The sequence below is a fragment of the Mustelus asterias genome, chromosome 30, assembly GCF_964213995.1.
Source record: "Mustelus asterias chromosome 30, sMusAst1.hap1.1, whole genome shotgun sequence".
In the NCBI taxonomy this organism is placed as follows: Eukaryota; Metazoa; Chordata; class Chondrichthyes; order Carcharhiniformes; family Triakidae; genus Mustelus; species Mustelus asterias.
In genome coordinates this window covers 5,419,686-5,442,411 of record NC_135830.1, presented here as the reverse complement: position 1 = coordinate 5,442,411, position 22,726 = coordinate 5,419,686, and the positions used below count along the sequence as shown (strand labels likewise).

The 22,726-nt window shown below is 41.2% G+C and overlaps 1 pseudogene across 1 annotated transcript; it reads left to right on the top strand.

Annotated features, from left to right (window-relative positions):
- The first annotated feature begins 3,626 nt into the window (after positions 1-3,626).
- LOC144480977 (Ig heavy chain C region, membrane-bound form-like) lies at positions 3,627-21,740 on the top strand (annotated as a pseudogene). Its single transcript, XR_013495730.1, has 9 exons — positions 3,627-3,739; positions 3,872-4,180; positions 5,392-5,460; positions 14,105-14,404; positions 15,376-15,687; positions 16,608-16,916; positions 17,419-17,748; positions 20,984-21,111; positions 21,252-21,740. The product of XR_013495730.1 is annotated as an Ig heavy chain C region, membrane-bound form-like (transcript).
- Positions 21,741-22,726: the final 986 nt, after the last annotated feature.

The following is a 22,726-nucleotide window of genomic DNA, read 5'->3' as shown; positions in this document are numbered from 1 at the left end:
ACAATTATTTCACCAATTATATTCAGCATTTTGATAAAAGCAAAATACTACGGATTCTGGAAACTGAAACAAAAACAATAAATTCTGGAAAATCTCAACAGGTCTGACAGCATCTGGGGAGAGAGAATAGAGCCAACATTTTGAGTCAGGATGACGAATTTTTATTTGGAGGAAATTGAAGTGGATGATGAAATTGGGAAATGATACGGTTGGAAAGGGATTAGGAAGTTTTTTTTAGAATATAGTTAGTGATTGAGGCGTTGATTAGGTTAGTTAGGATGGAGAAGTTGAATATGATATTTGGGATCGATATCTGAATTGATGTAACTTGTGTGTGGTTCGAAATAGTGTATATCATTAAACAGTAACTACTTAAACTATTCCCATCTCACAGGAAAGTGATGCAGCTTCTCTGACACCTTGTTAGAAACAATGATGATCTCTCCAACGCATCAGGAATACTCTGTCGAAGCGCCATCCAGACACGAAAAGTTGGCTCTATTCTGTCTCCATAGAAGCTGTCAGACCTGCTGCGATTTTCCAGCATTTTCTGTTTGTTTTCAGTCTTTCATTCTGTACAACATACAATTGTAATTTGCTTCGTAGGATGTATTAACATTTATTGGCATCATATTGGCCTTTTTGTCACCAAGGAATATAACCTGTCCCAGAATTCAGTGGGGAATGAAATTAATTCAGACCGAGCATAATGAACAGCGACCCAGCAGCCTCTGTTCTTCATTGACAAGTAATCACCTCATCATCACACAGAATGTCCTGATACATAGCTAGAGTGTGTGATGATTTTCAAAGTGATGATATAAATGAAACTACCTGTACCTCATGTGAAGTTACTGAATCTTTAAATCCCGATTCAGTATTACACTGTTTTGGGAAGTAATGTAACAATTGTTATTGTCCAGTGAGTCTCACAATATTTCTGTTGGTATCTTATTTACGTTTCACCCTGTTACCTTCACTAATTTAGGTGAGGGCATGTTGAGTGATTTGCTGTACGTCAAAGAACCACATGTTTCAAATATTACAATCCTCCCTCCTCAAACTAATCATGTTCACTCTTTTTATCTTGGATATGAAGATTCAGCATCAGCAGAGAAATGAACCATCCGAGCGGCAGGAATATCTCGTCCTTCTCTTCGTGAGGATCAGCTTGCTAACTCCCGATAAACTCGGGATGGATTTCACCCAGAGACTCTGAAAGAGTTGAAGGTATTAGACTGACACAAATGGAATAAAGGAGCTGATTCAATTTATGAAATAATCAAGCACAAATATGGGAATGTAGAACAGCATTTTTCAATACCATCTCGCAATGCATCCATCAATCCATTCACTGATTCCTCAATCAAAATATTCAGGCATCCAACTGTCATTCATCCAACTATCATTCATTCAACTGTCATTCATTCCTGCATCAAGACAGTCATTCATTTATTGTTTGTGCAGATGGTGACGTAATATTAATTTAATTGGCCCAGTGATCCAGAGGCCCAGGACAATGATGTGGGGACAGGGATTTAAATCGGAGCATTGCAGCTGGTGGAATTTGAATTCAATTAATAAATATGGAATACATTCTAATGGCGACCATAGAACCCTCTCTGATCCCCCAATGAGGGAAATCTGCCATCGCTACCTGGTCTCACAAGAATGTGACTCCAGACGGACACAAAATGGCTGACTCTTCAGAAGTGGCATAGAAAACCATTCAGTTCAAGGGAATTTGGGACAGGCATAATGTGCTCGTCGTTCCACCAACTCAAACATCTCATGGAACGAGATAGGGAAAGAATACACAAGCATACATGTTCATGTATTACAACATGTATCGTCTCCCTGAATCATCTCTCAGTCTGCCTGTAATTCTTTCGATCCATCCATGACAATATCCTGATGTGTTGGAAAAATCATCATTGTTGCTAACAGGGTGTCAGAGAAGCTGCATAAATTGTCTTTCTTGAGAGATGGGTAAAATCCATATAGACTTACAACTTAAAATATTAAATTGCCTCCAGTACTGTTGCTGGGTAGATTTCTTTATAAATAGGGCTCATTGACAATGCGAAGGATTTGAAGTTGGCTTGCAGCCAAGCGGTCAGTACTGAGGAAACAGATCTACTGCACAAACACCCCCAGATGCTTCCTGTCAATAACTTTGAGCATTTGGCAGCAGGCTGGATTGCTGCCAAATACTGTGTGGGAAAGATTAGTGTGAACCTGAATGGACAAAATGGGATTCAGCCATTTAAACAATAAACGTTTCATTCCCACAAGAATGACACATTTTAAATCGGAATCATTCTAATCAAAGATTTTCATTCAATGTCCTGTTCATTATGTGAGTAAATAGCATCGCAAAACAATAAAGTGACCAGATGCTTTTTCATTTGTATAACTTCCAAATAAATGTCATTCCAATAATTAAAGTCTGTTTATTAACCACTTCATGAAATGCGAGAGAGAGATGTTGATGGTCCCAATTCCCCAGTTAATTGAGATCAGAGCAATGGCACAAATGCATCGAAATAATATTAAAAGAACATCATAAAACTGACATGAACAACAGGGATTCCTGGAATATTCTGAAAGTTTTGCATCCTATTTAAACAGCAGCGTCTCTTGTACCTGATTTACACCGTGTACTATTGTACAGTATAATCTGATTCCTGTTATTGAAGAGTTCCTCTCATAGCTGCCAATGAGTGGAGAAATGATCAGTTCATAACCTGATTCAATGGAAGGTAAAATATTTATTCTTGTGATATTGTGCAATGTGCAGCAAAGCCCTGATATCTTGTGTTCCCAATACCAATAAATATTAGACAGCCGGTGGCCAATAGAGTGAGCTGCCACGATTTGGCTGCTGAAGGAGAACTTTAATGATCTCCGTGTCCGTTCCGATTCATTAACTTCTCTGTCAAAAGTCGATGTTAATTTTATGTTTTTCTCTCTCAACTCACTATTTAATTATCAGGAGGGCAGGATTCTTATTATTTTCAAAGGGCTGTCTTCGAGATTGGGGCAGTTTGACAAATATAAGGAGAAACATTGTATTGTGTGAGAGTTTCTTCTCATCTCCAAACCCAAATTGTACAGTGATAGCCATCCACACTGTAAATGCAATCACTTTGTTCATCCCCTCATTTAGTTACAGAAATAGGTAAAAATTCTTCTGATAAATGATGCTTTATTATTGTGATGTGACAGAGACCCGGAATTGTTGCAACACAGACTGACGGTCTCTTTATTTTCCAAAACTGTTATTTCATCATTTTTAGATTTGTGTTCTTCTTGGGGGCGTGGTAATAAAATCACCATATTTACAATGGAAATAGTTATTTAAATAAAGAAATGATGAACTGCAATATCACCATCAGAAATAATGGAGACAATACAATGAACATATTCAGCCAAACAAATATCCCGACACAGACAAAATGTCCATTTTAATATTAACCTATTGTAAATCTGGGAGTCCATTCTGTTGGGTGTGGAAGGTGGGACCTGGATCCAGTCGCCGCCTCCAGCAGGGAATCAACAGGCGGCGCCTGGAAAGCCGCCCCCTTCTGCCGGGTATTTAAATACCGCTCACCGGACCGGAATCCAACAGTCCGGGAGTTGGTTTGTTCACTGAGTTCCTGACACAACCATTTCCCCCAAATCACCAGAAGGATGAGGTCGGCGATTTGTCTCAGTTTGTTGCTGACTTTCTTATCCGGTGAGTAGTTATTTTTCATTTTCTAAGTCTCCCACAGTTACTGTCTCAGTTTTAGTCCATCTCTGTAATATTCCAGAGTCAAAAACCATTACACCAGGATTAATCCTCGGGTTTTTTGATCTATTTTTGCAGGTGTCCAGACGCAGGTTGTGTTGACTCAGCCAGAGGCAGAGACCGGGCGTCCCGGAGGCTCCCTGACACTGACCTGTAAAACCAGCGGCTTCGCTCTTAGCAGCTACAGCATGTACTGGATCCGACAGGTTCCAGGACAGGGGTTGGAGTGGCTGGTTCGCTACTATAGTTCATCCAGCAACAACTACGCCCCAGCAATTAAGGATCGATTTAGTGCGTCTAAAGACACTTCAACCAACATCTTCTCTTTGGAGATGACAAGGCTGAAGACCGAAGACACCGCCATCTATTACTGTGCAAGAGACCACAGCGAGAGGAACCAGGGATGGACCCGAACAAGAACAGCTCGAGAGGGAATTCAGCAACTTTCATCATAACCTGAAGGTCAGTATCTGTTTTAAATATAACACTAACGACAGTGATCAGAAGCAAAACACAAACTGCTTCTGACAAACCCAACTTAGTGAAAATTAAACATTAAACCAAGAAAACACACAGACATAACGGGCTGAGCTTTTCACTCTGTTTATATTTACTGTTAACAGTTTCAGCAATTACACACCTGGATATAATGCTCGTTTTAATATTTCTGATACTTGGAGGAGATGTTTTTAGATTGTGTTTTGTAAACTGTTGCATGAAGTGTAAATTACATCACGAATAATGGTCTATTTGAAGTGAATATTGAGCGGCAGTACTGAACAGAGAGTAAGTGCAGTTTTTGTGCGAGTGTCTGTCACTGTGATACAGCAGTGGGTCACAGTGCTGAGCACAGCGACATCCTCATACAAAAACCTCATGGAAAGAGATCGCTCAAATTGGTGATCAGCACCACAGCAGGATTTTCAAAGTAAAAGAGGCTTCAATGAAATAATGCGCAGAAGCAATATTAGTTTGTGAAAAGGTATAAAAATCTTCCCGTAAAATCTGTGTTGAACGATATGCTAAATCTACATAGAGGGTTTAAAAGCATTCCGATACCCTTTGTAAATATAATGACTTGGACAAGCTACAATATCTCACTCATTCGCTCATAGAAGAGGCAGAATCAGATTTTTGAGAGTAGTGAAATTAAATCTCTGTATTTTACAGTTAGCAGTCAGACTCAGTATTTGTCATGCTGTGTCTCACTGTGATAACTGGGGTGGCACAACAGTTACTGTCAATACAAAAACCCTCAGCACTAATTGACCGAGAGTGGGTCAGTGCTCTGTTTTGCAATCCAAAATTATTTGCAGTGCTGTATTATTTATGCCCAGCTCTGTACAAACAGCGAGAATCAAATGGAAAATTTATGATAACTATTCAATTATCATTTGGTGTTTTCAGTAACATGTTCATGTTATACCCGGTGAAATACAAAACATAAGGGTTATTTATGTCGAGCGAACGGTATCCACAAATACAATAATAATTTCATGAATATTAATTGACTTTGCTTTTCCTCAGGTTTGTGAATATTTAAAATAATGGCGGCTTTTCTGTCTATTTTTTGCAGGGCCAGTTATTGTATGATCCAGCCAAGCGAATGTGACACTGTGACTACTTTGACTACTGGGGACAAGGGACCATGGTGACGGTGACTGCAGGTAAGAACCATGCAATTATTTAGTAACTGTTTTACTTGAGCTTTTGTTTTATATTTTTTATCGATTTTATTAATTCATTCGTTCACTGAAATGTGGTTTGGCGGATTCTGTACTAAAAATCTGAACAATGTTTCATGTGATTCTGCTGAAAATGGGGGTTATAAAATTATACTGTTAATTGACAAGGCGATGCTGAGGGATTCAATCCTTGGTTGTTGTATTTTGGTCTTTATCTGCTGAGGACATTGTGTGGCTGGGTTACTTTAAAAGTTACTGTCTAACTTCTGTTAAACAGTTCGACGTTTCTGCAGTGTATAAACTCGGTGACATCTAGTGGCTGCGGGTTGTACCATCTGCTGCACACGCATTTGAAATCTAACCCAATATTTTAAAAATGTGTTAAAGATTCTGTATTAATTGAGTGATCATATTCCGCTTACTCGCAATGCCGGTGTGGTTCTGACATATTTCTGTTAATTTAATCATTGATTAGTTTGGTGATGAGCGGATTGGCTGGATTTAAATTTGAGATTTGCTGTCAATGTTACATTTGATTCTATTGAAAGCGTTTGGAGAATTGAGCTGCTTCTGCATTATGCGGGGTTCAGTGATATATTTTTTTTTCTGTTGAGGAGATTGTGGGTCTGGGTGACTTTGAATAAGTAAAATTTTTGAAATGGTTTGGCGATTCTGCATTATTTAATCTCGGTGACACAGCTGTTACACACTTTGTGATTGAATACAAACAGTCTTCGCGTCTGAAACTGCTTGACGCATGATTATATGCTGAAATCAGGCAGGCTTTATTCCATTGGCATTTTTGAAAATCATAATTGATAATTGCAGGTTAAACTAAATCACAGTTTACGCAGTTTGTTCAGAATATAGTTTGCCACTGCATTCACTATTTGGTTAACCTGCAATGTTAAATCTCAGTGATTGCTGCAGCTTTTACCATCCAAATGTTTAAATATGTTTGAAATATGATCCAATATGAATAAAATGTGGTAAAGTTTCCATATTAATGTGTTGGATATATTCTATCTCTTCACAATGCTATTGCTATTATTCCAGATTTCTGTTTTGTTTAATAATTCATACATTTGGTGACGAGCTGTTTTGCTGGATTCGATATTGAGATTTTCTTGCAATGTTACATTTTATTATGTTGAATGAATAATTGAGCTGCTTCTTCATGAAGCGGAATAATTCCCTCAGTGATGTGCTTTGGAGTGTTTATGTTCAGGAGATTCTGTGGTTCGGCCACTATGATAGTTTAAAATTTGCGAAGTGATTTGGTGTTTCCGCATTGTTTCTGCATTGTTTAAACTCGGCGGCACTGAGCGGTTACACGTTTTCTGGTTGAATGCAAAGAATCTCTGAGTTTGAAAGTCCTTGTAGTAGAAAACAGGCAGGTTTTGGAAAAAAATGAAATCAAGATATCACAACATTTTTATAAATTTTAACTAATGTTTAAATATTAAAATAAATCATGACTTACAAAGTTCACTTGGACACTAAGTCATTGCTGCAATCACAAACTTCTCATTAACCAATTTGATCATGAAATTAAGATAAATCAAACAATTATTGATCGGCAATATAACTCCATATTCACCAAAGATTTTTTTATGTTAATATCATTATTCATTAATCACCTCTAATAGTTCTGTTCGATTAAAATGACCAGAAAAGTTTCTGGGCTGGAAATATTTTGTGATAATTCCAGAAACTATTTCAATGATAACGTGCTGTTTCCATAGCAGCGCTCAATTCAACAAGATACTTTGCATTAGTCGTTATATCCCAGATTAAGTTCGCATTCACTGGAATACGGGTTTTGCAGAATAAGACGTTGCTTTTTGGCAATTTATGTATCCGATTATTACATTTTCTTTCTGTGCAGTCGCAATCAGATTATTCCTTCCAAGTAATTTGTAATTGGATACCGAGATAATTAATTACTAATCTCATCTCAAAATTTGTGAAATGGTTTGGTGTTTCTCAATTGTTTCTGTATTGTTTCAACTCTGTGAAACTGAGCGGTTACAGGTTTTCTGGCTAAATGAAAATAAAACTGCGTTTGAAAATTCTTGCAGGGATAAAGGAAAAAGGTTTCGGAAAAATAAAATAATTAGATGTTTGGGCTTTTATTCAAGTTAACTGATGCTTACATATTAAAATAAATCATGAATTACAATTCTTACAGAGACACTGTATCTCTGTTAGGGAGATTACACTACCCTGAATCTGTTATATTTGAGGTGCTCATTTTCAGAAAAAATACATTTTTGCCCAGTTTTCATGATTTGAGACAGACAGGGAGAGATAGTTAAAAGGCGAAGGGAGTTTTGAAATGAACATCAGGTTAATTTAAATTTTTTATTGACTTTTTTGCAGTTGTAATTTGACCTTAGATCAATTAGAATCAAACAGTTTGAATAAATTTGACAGAGCGAACAGAGTTTTCTGACAGGTGGAATTCGCTGACACTCATGCAATTGTTCACATTGTTCACATAATTGTGTTTGAATTGTAGTAAAGTGTCAACAGAAACTGGCTAGAGATGGACAAGTTAATGCTTGAAATTCAAAAAGATTAATTTAAATAAAAATATTATACTATTATAAATACTATAAAAATAATCTTATCTCTGCACTTGATAATAACATCATGTCTCCCATTACTGCTGAACACAGGATAGAATTATGGGAAGAATAAATGACAGAATAGAAGAATTGATTCTATCTGAACCTTATGTTTAATTCATATTAAATATTATAATGAAGAAAAAGTCTGGACTTACATTCTGCATCATGTTTTAGTGTTACAGAGGATTTGAATCAATTGTCCTCTTTGTGTTTGCACTGTTTAATTCAGATCTTCTTTAATTAAACAATGTGTTCAGTAATTAAGTTATATGGATGTTCTAAATTACTAAATCTTGGAAGCAGTATTATTGACTTCAAACTGCCAGGCCGTTACAGTCTATACATATTCAGCAGTATGCAATTTTAACACTTTTGCAGGTTATAATAAGACACTTGTAGTAAAAGTGAAAAAGTAAAATATTACAATGTGATTAGATTTAAGTAAATGAATGACAGATGTCTGAATGTTTCTGTTCAGTAATTTGAAATTATATTTAACATTGTCTAAGATTTAATTGTAACCTAATTATTTAACAATGTTGGAGGCAGAAGCACATTTTGAATGATTGAAAACCCATTTTATTACAGAGTACAAATGAGCTGACAGGAGAACTAACTAGTAATTAACAATAACTTAAAATATAATAATGCTGCTGATTAATTCAAAACAAACTACCTTGAATATTGTACAGGCGTGCAAAATACAATCCGTTTTAGAGAATATTCAATTGTATCGGAAATGTATTCAGAAACAAAACATTACTTTACTCAGCTGTGCTCACTCGATAAAGTGCTTTGCTTTGATTAATTTGTTGAGTACATTTAATTAAGAAATTAGATCTAATCAGGTAATGATTTTCAATCTAAATGTTTCTTGATTTGGTTACTTCTTGCTGTGTCACCGCATCTCTGTTAGGGACATTGAACTGTCCTGAATCTGTTATTTTTGATTGCTCATTTTCGGCGAAATTACATTTTTACATAGTTTTCGAGAAGTGAGACAGAGGAATAATTAACAGTCGAAAGGTGTTTTGAAATGAATATCAGTTTAATTTAAAATAGGTTATTAATTTTCTGTTGTTGTAAGTTGGCCATTGATCAATTAGAATCCAACAGTTTGAATGAAATTGACAGATTGAACAGATCTATCTGCTGGGCACTCGATTGTTGCACCGTTTATGTCTGTTCTGTTTCTGTGCGCGTGGTCACTGTGTTGGGGCCAGGAAACACACACACACACACACACGCACACACACACATGCACACATGCACTATCCCTCCCACATTCCCGTACTCTCACTTCGTCTCACAACTCATTCACATGCTCCCTCTCTCATACGAACACTTCCACACGCATTCTCTCACGCAGGCACATATTTCTCTCTCTTTCACACGCTTACTCCCTTACACATTATCTCACATACGCACAATCTTGCTCTCAAACACTGTCTCTCACAAAGACTCTCTCTCTCACACGCCCACAGTCTTTCCGTCTCTCACACACGAACACACATGTATACACAATGTATCTCTCTGAAACACTCCACCTATCACAGACACGTTTTCTCTCAATCGTTATTTCACTCACACACACTCACACATCCACTCTGTCTAATTTTCACACTTTTTCTCGCTCACACCTCCACACCTCCCCGCCCCTCCACACACGCACACACACTTTGAAGAACAGAGACACTCTCACACACATAAAGAATATCTCTTCAAACACACACTCTCTCTCTCACACACACACATTTGCGATATCACATATCCTTTCTCTACGCACACTCTCTCCTCTTGCACACACAGACCACTGTCTCACACACGTGCAAAAGCACTCATGTGTCTGACACACTCTCACCCACATAAACCACACACAACGTCTCTCTCTCACACACAAAAACTCTTTCTCTCTGTCACAGACACACACGCTCACACACACACACACACTCAAAAATATTGCTTCTATCGCCCACACACATTGTACACATCTTTCTCACTCACACGCAATCCCATGCACACTTTCACACACTCATGAACCTACTATTTTGCTTTCAAATAGGCACTCCCTCTCGCACACACTGTCTTTCACATGAACACAACACTCTCTCCCACACACAGACCCTCCTTCTCAAGCACACGCACTCTCTTTCACAGACACCCTGTATCTCATATAGACACACTTCTTTTCACATAAACACACACTCAATCACACACAGAAGTACTCTCTCATACAGACTCCCCACACACATTCTCCCCGCTCCTCCACACACACACTTTCAAGGTGAGACACACTATCACACACAAAGAATAACTCTTCAAACACATGCTCTCTCACACACACACATTATCTCACACACCCTTTCTCGCACACACACTCTCCCCTCTTGCACGCACAGCCCACTGTCTTACACACGTGCAAACGTAGTCTATCACACACAGGCACCCTCCCACACATTCACTCTCTCTCTCTCTCTCACACACACACCCAAACACCCTCTCACACACTTTCCATCTCACATACGTCAGAGTGTCTGTCCTTGACATCATAGAATAGAATCATAGGATCCTACAGTACAGAAGGAGGCCATTCAGCCCATCGAGTCTGCACCAACAGCAATCCCGATCCCCATAACCACATGTATTGACCCTAACTAGTCACCCTGACGCTAAGGGGCAATTTAGCACGGCTAATCCACCGAACCCGCACATCTTTGGACTGTGGGAGGAAACAGGAGCACCCGAATGAAACCCAAATAGACATGGGGGGAACTTGCAAACTCCACACAGACAGTGACCCAAGTCGGGAATCCAACTCTGAGGCAGCAGCGCTAATCACTGTGCCACCGTGCCACCATCCCCCCGCCCCCCCACTTACTCACTCGCATTCACTCACTCACCCTCATTCACTCACGCTCACACCCTCATTCACTCACCAGCACTCACTCACTCACACCCACTCACCCTCACACATCCTCACTCACTCATCCCCATTCACTCACTGTCACTCAGTTACCCACACTCACGCGCCATCACTCACTCAACCTCACTCACTAACCCTCAGTCACTCACTCAGAGCCTCAGTCACTCACCAACACTCATAGTCACCTTCATTCACTCATCCCACTAACCCACCCTCACTCACCCAGTCTCACTCACTCTCACTCACTCACCCTACTTACCCACCCTCACTTACTCAGTCTCACTCACTCTCACTCACTCACGCTACTTACCCACCCTCACTTATCCAGTCTCACTCACTCTCACTCACCCTCACTCACCCCACTTACCCACCTTCACTCATCCTGTCTCAATCACTCTCACTCACTCACCGCATTTACCCTCCCTCACTTATCCAGTCTCACTCCCTCTCACTCGCCCTCACTCACTCTCCCCACTTACCCACCCTCGCTTACCCAGACTCACCCCCACACACTCAAGCTCAATCACCCTCTCTCTCTCACGTATGCCACCTGACCCATTCAAACTCACTGAGACTCACGCACCTACATTCACTCACACACCCTCACATATTCACCATCACTCAAGGTCACCCACCCTAACTCACAGATCCTCAATCACTCATCCTCACTCAAACACCTTCACTCACTCACCTTCACTCATCCACCCATCCGCATTTATTCTCCCTCACACACTCTCACACCACCCTCAATAACACACCCTGACTCACTCACTCTCTCACCCTCACTTACTAAGTCACATTCACTCCTCACCCTCATTCACTCGCTCTCACTCACCCACCTTCACTAACCTTCACGCATCCTCACTCGCTCACCCTCATTCATTCATTCTCTCTTACCGATACTCACTCACCCACCTTCACTCACACATTCAGCCACCTTCACTCACCCACCCTCTCTCACACACCCTCATTTACTCACGTTCTCTCACCCTCACCCACACTTACTCACTCACACTCAATCACTCACACTCAATCACTCACCCTCACTTACCCACCTTCCATCACTCACACACCATCACTCATCCACTTTCACTCCTTCAATCGCTCACCCTCACGCACTCACATTCTCTCACTCACACTCGCTAAACCTGTGTGTGGAGGTCTGTAACGAGAGAGAAGAAAGATCTCAAGCGGCAGTTTGGTGTTCAAATGTGGGAGCTGCCCTGCGAATGTGGAGAGCTGGGGGGAATCCCTGGGGGCTCAGGGCCAAGGACAATGGGAAAGAGCCGGGGAGAACAGGAGGCGTGGTAAAGGGCAGAGAGCTGGGGCGGGCGGGGGGGGGGGGGGGGGGGGCACAGAGTCTGGGGAAAGGGCCGAGAGCCGGGGGAAAGGGCAGAGAGCCAGGAGAAAGGGCAGAGAGCCAGGAGAAATGGGAAAGAGCGCCAATGGAAAGGGCAGGGAGCCAGGTGAAAGGGCAGAGAAACAGGAGAAAAGGCAGCGAGATGGAGGAAATGGCAGGGAGATCAGGGAAAGAGGAGAGAGCCAGGATAAAGGGCAGGGAGGCCGGGGAAAGGACAGAGAGCCGACGAAAAGTGCAAAAGAGCCCTGGGGAAAGGGCAGAGAGTCAGGGGGAAAGACAGAGAGTCAGGGGGGAAGGGCAGAGAGCCGGGGGAAAGGACAGAGAGCCAGGGGAAAGGGGAAAGAGAATAGTGAGCAGGGACAGAGGGCAGAGAGCCGGGGGAAAGGGTAGGGTGCTGAGGGAAAGGGCAGAGAGCCGGGGGAGAGGGCACAGAGCTGGAGGGAAGTGTCGAGAGCCAGGTGGAAGTGTAGAGAGCCGGGTGAAAGGGGAAAGGAGCCACAGGGAATGGCAGAGAGCCAGGGGAAAGGGGAAAGAGAATAGTGAGCAGGGACACCGGGCAGAGAGCCGGGGGAAAGGGTAGGGTGCTGAGGGAAAGGGCAGAGAGCCGGGGGAGAGGGCACAGAGCTGGAGGGAAGTGTCGAGAGCCAGGTGGAAGTGTAGAGAGCCAGGGGAAAGGAGCCACAGGGAATGGCAGAGAGCCAGGGGAAAGGGCAGAGAGCCAGGGAAAATGGGCAGAGAGTGGGTGATCGACGGGCGGAGTGAGGAGGTGCAAAATAGAGCTAGCACCACAACCAGTTCATCTGCAATCTCAGTGAACTATGGAGGAGACTTCAGGGTCCGAATGGTCAACTCTTGCTATTAATGTACGACCCTTAAATTAGTCAATGTTGCAATTATTTGAATTTGTAATCACATTTCCAGTTTCCTGGTCATTCAGTAAGTATTCATTCCGAAGGTATTTCTGAACGAAAGTCACTAATCTTCGTTTTGTGGAGTGAGAGTTGGAGAGAGGAAGGGGCTTCAGTCAGTTTGAACACAGGCAATATCCAAAAATTACAATGTGGAGATGCCGGCGTTAGGTTGGGGTGGGCACAGTAAGGAGTCTCACAACACCAGGTTAAAGTACAACAGGATTATTTGGAATTGCGAACTTTTGGAGCTCTTTCATCAGGTGAGTGGCTGATATGAATGAAGAGACAACTTCTTCATCACAACGTGCTGTTGTTTGAGAAATAGGTAGTGCCTGAAATAATGGAGAAAGTCTTTACTCTTCTCTGTTAATCCAATGAATGGTATGTCATTACGATGACCTCAAAATGTTTTTGTCTTTCCAATCTGATAGAGGTGGTGACAGTGATGTGAGTTTCTACAAAAATGGCGATTCCCAACTGATAGGAGTAACAGCAACTCAAAGGTGTGCGTAGGTTTTAATCGGGAAATATTAACTTAAGTTCATAATTCTAGTCAAATCGTGACGTTGAAACATAGAAAATAGAAGCAGGAGGAGGCCATTCGGCCCTTTGACCCTGCTCCACCATTCACTTTGATCATGGCTCAATAATATCCTGACCCCGCCTACTACCCATATCCACTGATCCCTTTAGCCCCAAGAGCTATACCTAATATAGAAACATACTTGTATAAATATGTTTGATTAATTAATAAACGCAGGTAATAGTCTAACTTGTTTAATCGACTATTCTTTCCCAGCGACACCGTCTCCGCCCACTCTCTACAGCCTCGTCTCTTCCTGTCAGCAACACAACTCCGCTGGCTCCATCACCTACGGCTGTTTGGCGATGGACTACTCTCCAGATGTCTCCAAACTGACCTGGAAGAAAAATGGGCAGCTGATCGACACTGGATTTAAGAATTATCCATCAGTGAGAAACGCAAAGGGAACCTACACCTTGAGCAGCCAGTTAACCATCACCCAGTCAGAGGGAGAGTGCAGCAAAATCAAGTGTGAGGTTCGACACAGCGACTCAGTCAAGAGCATTGGAATGCAATGTAAGTGTTGTGGAACCTGGGCAAGACAGGAACGCTCTGATTGAACTGTATAAGGCTTTAGTTATAACTGATATGTAGCACTCTGAAAAATTGAATTATGCAAAATCCAGGTAAGTGCCTACTGACTGAAAAGTTGCTCAGAACCAAAGAACAACAGAAATGTTACTGTGCAGAATGAGGCCATTTAGCCCATCATGTCTGTGCTGGCCAAAAGGGAGAACAAATAAACTAGCCTGACAAAGTAAGCCTATTTTCCAGCCCTTGCGCCGTAGCCGTGCAGGTTAAAGCACTTGAGATGCAGAACCAGATGCCTTTTAAATGACCATGCTCCCTGGTAATTGAGCCCTCCACTTGGGGAATGAATTATTTCTGCCTACGTCCCTTATTATTTTGTGAACCACAATTATGTCACGCCTCAGCCTCCTCTTTTCCTAAAGAGAACAAACCCTGCCTATCCAATCTCGCCTCATGGCGGGAATTTTCAGTCCCTGGCAACATTCTTGTAAACCTCATCTCTCTCCAGAGTCATTACGTTATTCCTGCAACGTGGTGACCAGAACTGTACAGCAAACTCCAAACGTGGCCTAACTCGGTTTTAAGCAGCTCCATCATTGTATCACTGTTTTTGCATTCAATATCTCACATAATAGAGGAACTAATCCGATATGCTTTCTTGATCAACTTTTCCAGCTGCCCTACCATCTACCAGGACCTGTGGACGTGCTCTCTAAGGTCTTGCATTTCCTCAATCCCTTTTAACATTCCAGTTTATTGCCTTGCTTTGTTTTCCCTCCCCAAATGCATTGTGTGGCACTTTTGACGGTTGAATTCCATTCGCCATTTCCCTGCCAATTCAACCAAACCATGGATATAATTCTCAAATCGGCAGCTATGGTGCTAAAATAAAATAACTAAATTTAATTGATGTCAATTGAATCTTCAAGTAACGTCTGAACATTTGTTTGTTGAAGGCCCACTCCGTCTGCCCCCAACCGTTATCCTCACCGTGAGTTCCAGTGAAGAAATCACCAGCAGAAAATTTGCAACCATCGTCTGTTCAATCATCGATTTCCAGCCAAAGTCAATGACGGTGAAGTGGCTGAAGAATGGACAACCCATGGATTCAGGAATTGTCACCTCTCCCGCCTGTGAAGTGAACGGGAACTTCTCGGCCAGCAGTCGGCTGACAGTCTCCGCTCAGGAATGGTTCAGCAAAGTAGTCTATACCTGCCAGGTCACTCATCAAGGATTCACCCAGAGTCAGAACATCAGCGGATCTCTGGGTAAGAGACTCAAACCGACGATAAAATATACCATTCCGCTGTTAATCGGAATTAGGGGTCTATTAAAGTTAGTACAAAGATAGAACAACTTCTAATTTGCTGTCATGTCGTTTGCTGCATTAGGACAGTGCCCCATTCAGAATTTCATCACAACAGCAATTTTTGTTATTCCTTCATGAGATGTGCATTTATTTCCCATCCCTCAGGGCACTTAAGTGTCAACCACATTGCTGTGGATCTGGAGTCACATGCATGCCAGGCCAGATAAAGACAGCAGATTTACTTTTCTAAAGGGCATTCGTGAACCAGGTGGGTTTTTACAACAATGGCTTCATGATGATCATTTGACTTTTAATGATAGATTTTTACTAAATTCAAATTTCACCATTTGCAGTGGTGAGATTCGAATCTGTATCCCCAGAGTCGTGCCCTGGGTTACAAGACCATTGGTAACACCACCATGCCACTGTCTCCCCTTGAAGTAGTGTTCCCTTCAATTTTGAAGTAACATAGTAAGCGAGGTGGTCTTGATGTCAGGTTTTTCCTGAGACAGCTGGTAAGATTTGGAGAGACAGTCGGTGTCGGACTGTTTCACAGGTCGCAGCATAGGGGTAAAATATTGGGAAGTGCATCCACCCTACTTATAAACTAACTGCCAGTACTTGGTTCCTGAGTTCAGGAATGGTATATTTGTTGGGGAATACTGCAATGTTGATTCATGAGAATGATACCGCTGCTAAAATACTTGAACAAAAAGAGAATAATTTCACTTGGCAGGCTGGTTTTCCATCCTCCAGAGAGGTTGAAAGGTGATAGTTAGAGGTTGATATATCGAAGGCAACTTCGTCTCCTTCAGGCTGAAGACTGCTGTCTTGCTTCTGAAGAGGGAACTAGGGTTGATTTTCATTTGTCATTCACAGATCCTCCCCAGTGCCCTGATACCACAGTGACCATACAGCCACCACCAATAGAACAGGTCTTACTGGAGGCAACAGTGACCTTAACCTGCATCATTTCTAATGCTCCCTATGGAGTCAACGTGTCCTGGATCCGAGACAGGAAGTATTTGAAATCAGAGATTGCCGAAAAGCCAGGAGCGGATCCTGACAGCGTGGTCAGCAACTTAAACATCTCGACACAAGCCTGGCTGAGTGCGGCTGTGTTTGACTGCGTGGTGAGCCATCAGGATCTGCCGACTCCTTTAAGAAAATCCATCCACAAGGAAACAGGTGAGCTGAGAGATTGAAGCAATAAATGCGTCACTATATCTATTTCCAGTGTAAGTGTACTGGTCAATATTCAGTATTCAGTGCATTAATGGTGTCCCCTGAGTGGAAACTCTACTAACTAAAAACTGGGGGTTGTAGATATTTTTACGGGGAAATTTGATGTGTTGATGAATGAAAAGTGAACTGAAGGCGATGTTATTGGGTTTAGATCGAATAACGAAGGAGGAGCCTGATGTGGAGCATAAAAACCAGAAAACCAAAAATAAAGCCGATCAGTTGGGCCTGAATAGCCTGATTCTGTGCTGTAAAATTTCTGAAACTTCCCAGTCCAGCCACCTGAGTTATTTGAGAAAATAATTGTGTTCACCTCTGCTCCAAACTGGAAGTCAAAAATGGAAACATTGAAAATCGAAACGAAGCACATTTTTCTGATATCGAGCCAGCAGTTTTATTGTCTCCAGAATTCTCCAGTTTATTGACATTTATTGTACATTTTCTGCAGATCCAAATCCGCGGGAACCGTTCGTCTCTGTCCTCTTGCCCTCGGCAGAAGAAGTCTCCGCTCAGAGATTCGTCTCCCTCAGCTGCTTAGTGAGACGTTTCTCCCCTCGAGAGATCTTCGTCAAGTGGACCGTCAACGACAAGCCGGTGAATCCTGGGAACTACAGGAACACCGAGGTGGTGGCGGAGAGCGGGAATAGTTCCTTCTTCATGTACAGCCTGTTATCCATTGCAGCAGAGGAATGGTCCAGCGGCGCTTCTTACTCCTGTGTGGTGGGACATGAAGCCATCCCCTTGAAGATCATCAACAGAACAGTTGACAAATCCAGCGGTAAACCCAGTTTTGTGAACATTTCCCTTGCACTGATGGACACCGTTAATTCATGTCAATGAGAATCACTCGGTTACATTAAAAACTTCAATAAAAAGAATAAAATCTTTTTCCTCCAACGATAAATGAAATACCCAATTGCTTAATTGATTGGTTTTCAAAGTTACTTCCACCATGTATCTTTGGTTTGGTTTGAGTCAGGTATTTTCACGTCTCGGGCCCAAGCCTTGTTGAACCAGTGCACCCAGCTCAGATACACCCTGGGTTAGAGACAGAGCACATTCATTACAGTATTCAGCAACATATCTTCACCGACTTTCCTCCCACTGAGGAGAAATCTGACAATTTCAACATTTCTGACAAACAAACACAATGTAGATCTCGGTGTTCCTGCTTCTCTCATTGTCCATGCCTTTACCATTGATGTCATATTTAAGCTGCTGCACCACACCCACTGGGAACTGGAGTGAGGGTCACACAGAAACATGGAGCAACAATCCCATCAGAGAGAGGGGAGAGTGAAATTGTTAACATACCAGATTCCTACTCACCCAACAAAGAGAGGGGAGAGCCGTAGCTAACCCATGTACCATCACTTCCTCAATGAAACGAGGAGGAATGTCATTATTTAATCCACTCACCTCCACCTCGTCACTGGTTAGTACCATCAGGCACATTGCTTCACCGGGTAGAGAGAGGGAAATTATGAGCTCACTCTCCTCCCTCTTCGCAAGTAACGTGTTTGGACGGGACCATCTCTCGACTAGAAGAACCCAGTTGCCAACAGTACAAATTAGCTTCTGGTTTATTTGCTGCAGAGTTTGAAGTATCATTATCTTAATCAATGTGATGCATATATACTTATGCAACATAATTTTAAAATGTTTCTGCACTCTTGTTCCTGTTAGTCATGTCCTGGCATTGATTTCCCACAATGCAAATTGAAACAAATGATTGAATCCTCCCCGGTTTTTACTGTTCTGTCCCTGATGTTTCTGAGATGCATCAATGAATGATTTCATTCGTTCTCCTGATATCACCGTGCCACTCACATAAACTACATTCATACAGCAAAACATTGAAAATATGCTCCATTATTCGTATTGTTTGGATCATTTTCAGTTAATGATTGCGGTGAAACTTGGAGCAACAGCTAAAAAATACACACACCGACAATACTCCACAAAACTGTCACAATTATAAATACACACATAAGCGCACACACACACACACACTCAAACTCACACACATACACACACACACACACATCGACACAAATGCACAACTACACACACAAATACACATACTCACACATATGCACACAAATACAGAAAGACACATACATATACAGAAATAGGGACAGGCACATTCAAATACAGACACAGAAACACACAAATACACAACAGATACACTTTCACACACCATAGGTACACTCAATACTTGCACAGACGAACACACGTGCAGAGAAACAAGAATGCACACACAAATGCACTCATGGGCAAAACATGCACAAACAGAAATACACACTTACACAAATACACCCACACAAAAATACACCCATACACAAACACATCCGTACACAAATATACATAGGGACACACCCATTCTCTCTCTCTCTCTCTCACACACACACACACACGCATACACACGCACACATACACACACACACACATACGAACACATGGACACGCGCCCTTGTACAAACAGACACTAAAACAACAACATACACACACATAATCAAATATGTACAAACGCACACATGTACACATGAAACACACAAGTACATACACATACACATACGTGAGTAGGTACAGACCCAAACACAAACACATACATGCATAGACACAATACAGACAGATACACACGCATGCAGACCCACATAAATACACAAGCACATCCTTAGACTCAAATAAATACATATATTAGCACACGTTCACGCTGATAGGAATATAGATATAAAGACACACAATGTTATACACATTCACAAACATATATGGAAATACATGTAAACAAATCACCAGACTGCATATAGAAGAACAGACAGCAAAACATTTACACACAAACATGTAGACGCAAACATTAACATGCTCATAGAACAGAACACCATAGCACACATTACTACACATCGAAACACAAATATACATCAACGCACCGTTATAAAGAATGTCAACACGTGTAATACATACACTGACATGTTAACAGGCGTGCACACAGACGCACACAGAAAGGGAAACAGTAAGTAGTCACCTGATGAAGGGACAACGCTCCGAAAGCTCGTGCAACCAAATAAACCTGTTGGACTTTAACCTGGTGTTGTGAGACTACTTACTGTGCCGACCCCAGTCCAACGCCGACAACTCCACAGAAAGGGAAACAAACATTATTAGAGTGACAGAAATTAACACAGAGCAATAGGCATAAACACATGTGCACGCATTAAGAGTGGCATTAATATATATTCATAGACTTCACACAATAATAGAGTCATATATACACAATGACAAAAGAATAAAATATGCGCACAGATGCAGACACACAACTACACAAATCAACAATCACTGGCAAATGAACGCGTACATTAACACTCATAAACACATATTAACTCAGAGCCAAAGATTAATGCAGAGCACGAGATGCTCATGCACACGCACACAAATGCAAAATCTTCAATACAAACGGTAGGCAAATGATGAAAGTAAAATTTAAACGTGACTTTTTAATGGAGATATCCACAGATTTATTATCCCAATGTACAATGAACAGATAAACACGCTGAGAAACTGAATTAAGCTCACGATCTACTAAACATTTCCACCATAAAGAAGCACAGATCGGAAATTACATCCCAACTCTTAAACAACAACATTCACAGTTTACAGATCAGTAACCATCTGTGAAAACAATCATTGATCAGTGAACGTTCCTCGATATCAGTCATAATATTCTTCAATAAGGGATAGTTCCGAATTGTTAAAAAATCAACTGATTTTCAAGAAAACATCTTCAGTGCTTTCTGACATGGACTGTCTAAGGAATGTCAATAAAGATCAGGTGTGAAAATAGTTACGGAAATAGGTTACTGAGTGTCCTGAGCTTAAGAGTCGGTATACATTGAAAATTAAGTTCAAGAATAAATGAACAGTTTGAAAAGGAGAACGGGGAAAATAAAGATAACAATAAGATTACCTGGATAAATAAAGTAATCTAATTTCATATCCTGGTCTCCGTCCCCTAGACTCCACCGACCGCATCTGGATTGAAGACAATGATGATGATAACAGTAACATCTGGACAACGGCTTCCACATTCATTGTCCTGTTCTTCCTGAGCATTTTCTACAGCACTGCGGTCACTCTGGTGAAGGTGAGATGATTGAATGCACTCACATATCAAACTGACAGAATGGATTTGAAAAATCTCTCAATGTTCCACTGATTAAAAACTTTAACTTTAATGTCCTGCATCATAAACATCTGCTTCATTATTGTATCTTTCTTTTACAGATCAAGTGATGGGTTGAATTTTGGATGCTGCAGATTTCCCTCAGCTGATTATTATGATCTCCGTATGACACAAATACAATATCTGCTCTTGGTGACTCTATCAGTAAAATTCTCTCAGTTTATCATTCTGAATCTGTAACTGAGACAATCATAGACGGTATTTCAGTTTTCAGAGTGAAAAGTACGAGGCATTTTTTGTTATAATGTAATTGTGGTTAATAGTTTCCCCATAGTTTAAATATCATGTATAAATAAGAAACTTTTCTCATTCCTTATCCATATTTGTTAATTCCTCTTTCTATTCAGGTCCTGTTTTCTCTTTCTGGTGTATGTAACAGATGTACAAATATTGACGGATTCCCTGTGCATGTGTTGTGTTCTCAATGTGAAGCTCGATCGTTAAATTCACTTTTCTAACTTTAAAAAATAATGTCGCTGTAATATATTCTCTGAATTTTTAAAATAAATATTGAATGAAAATTTAACCATCTCTGGCTTGGCTTAATTCCGTTTTCCAAAGCCCATCAACTCCGCCCCATATTCCATATTATACGGTTTCCCCTCTTTCCCAGACATGTCTGTTCCCCAGTCCTGTGCGGGATGTGTTTGAACTCAAGGCCGTTCAGTGAGAGTCACTGCGCCACCCAGTGGCCAATCCGTATAAAGACACCTTCATCTCTGCCTTTTTATGATAAAATCCAGAGACAGAGCGAGTGAAGAATGAGAAGAACCTCGGTGATTTCACTCATAAACTGGTCTGTCACTGACCGAGTTTCAGGTAATTCTAAAAAGCAAAGGCTCTGTTTCATCAGAGGCCGATGCAGGACAGTGTGTGGCAGAAGATAGTTTCCTTTACACTGCCCCTTAAAAAAACTATCAGTGTCGCTGCAGCGTGGGTTAACAGTGTGAATCTCTCTATATTTCGTCCGATGAAATACTTACAAGGCAGACATGCTACAAGCTAGATAGAGAACACATACAGAGCAGAGGTGCAAACCATGAGGTGAAACCAAGAGACTGAGGTGCATTTCACATAAGCACATAATAGATTACAAATTTCCAAATTAAGGCGAGTGCTATGGGATAATTTGAGATGACCAATACTGTATTTAACTACAGACGATATAAAACTCACGTGGCAGATATCTCTGTGTAAGGACGGAACATTTATTTAAAACAAAAACAGAACTATCAGCTGCTTGGAGATGACCAAAAGGGCTAAATAGCTCTGGAACCGAGCGGCAGGATCTTTCCGATGCATCTAACGTGTACCATCAATAACAGATCAATTATAGATTTTCGTACCGATCGTTCCGACCTCATATTAGTTTAAGAATCAATTACGTTCAGTAAACATACATCAATAATAATTCCTGACAAGTTGCTCAGCCAATCGCATTTTACAATACAGCATAATGATATCTCCTTCATCCATTTAAATCGGAGGCTGACTCATCTGTAATCAGTATCTGGGA